The 1310-nt window shown below is 45.1% G+C and overlaps 1 non-coding gene across 1 annotated transcript; it reads left to right on the top strand.

The window, feature by feature from the left end:
• Positions 1–326: 326 nt before the first annotated feature.
• On the top strand, positions 327–465 carry LOC136553094 (small nucleolar RNA Z247). Its single transcript, XR_010783002.1, has one exon. It is a non-coding gene; the product is annotated as a small nucleolar RNA Z247 (small nucleolar RNA).
• Positions 466–1310: the final 845 nt, after the last annotated feature.

The following is a 1310-nucleotide window of genomic DNA, read 5'->3' on the forward strand; positions in this document are numbered from 1 at the left end:
AGCCGTGCCAAACAATGGAGACCACCGTTGATGACAAGAAACAAGAAATTCCCAACCCAGAGCATGACTCATGGGTAAGCAAAGATCAACAGCTCCTCTCCTATCTGGTGAACTCTGTTTCGAAGGAAGTTCTCGCCGGGATTGCGACTGCAACGACCTCTGCTGAAGCATGGAAGGCTCTAGGGGTTATGTTTGCAGCTCAGTCAAGAGCGCGGGTTACAAACCTGCGCATGCAACTTGCCACCGTCAAGAAGGGAAGTCTTACGACCGCGGCTTACTTCAACAAGATGCAAAACATTAAAGATGAACTCGCCGCAGCAGGCGTCACCATCAATGATGATGAGGTTATCGCTCATATTCTTAATGGTTTAGATTTTGATTATCACCCCTTTGTCTCTTCTATGATGGGCCGGTCAGGAGATCTTTCTCTCTCGGAGTTGTACTCACTTCTCATGGAATATGATCTTCGGCTCGAGATGTATCAAGGGGTTGGTCAGTTCCAATCCTCAGCAAATTTAGCATCAAGAGGCCGTGGAGGCCGTGGTCGTTCTGGAGGTCGCCGTGGCAATGGCAGATCAAATCAAGGGCGCATGAGACAAAATAGCAACAATCCCAATAATCAAAGGAGCAACGTACAGAATAACAAGAAGACACCATGTCAGATTTGTAAGAAGGACAATCATGAAGCTAAACAATGTTACTTCCGCTATGAAGATGATGATCAGTACCATGGACGACCCAATGAAGCTTATGGCATTGACACAAATTGGTATGCTGATAGTGGAGCCACAAATCATGTGACTGGCGAATTGGAGAAACTTTCAGTTCGAGATCGATATAATGGGCGTGATCAAGTGCACACCGCAAGTGGCACAGGTATGCAAATTAGTAATGTTGGTCATACAGTTGTTCATACCCCTACCAGTAATCTTTTTCTTAAAAATATCCTTCATGTCCCCTCAGCAACCAAAAGTCTTGCTTCCGTTCATAAGCTAGCTAAAGACAATAACGCCTACCTTGAATTTTATCCTGATTTTTTTGTTATCAAGGACAAGGACACGAAGAAGATCCTGTTTCAATGTAGATGCAAAGATGGTCTTTATCCTCTTGTCTCTGGTGCATCTTCTGGAGAAGGGAGGCCGGATCCAGAAGCTCTTGCTGCCCAGGCGCCGTCAACCTCTTTATGGCATAGCCGTCTTGGTCATCCTGCTATCCCTATAGTTCAAAAAATTCTTAGTTCAAATAGTCTACCGTATGCTAGTAGTAAAAGTGTTGAGTCCATTTGTGATTCGTGTCAGAAGGCCAAGAGC

Source organism: Miscanthus floridulus, chromosome 4 (genome assembly GCF_019320115.1).
Source record: "Miscanthus floridulus cultivar M001 chromosome 4, ASM1932011v1, whole genome shotgun sequence".
Classification (NCBI taxonomy): Eukaryota; Viridiplantae; Streptophyta; class Magnoliopsida; order Poales; family Poaceae; genus Miscanthus; species Miscanthus floridulus.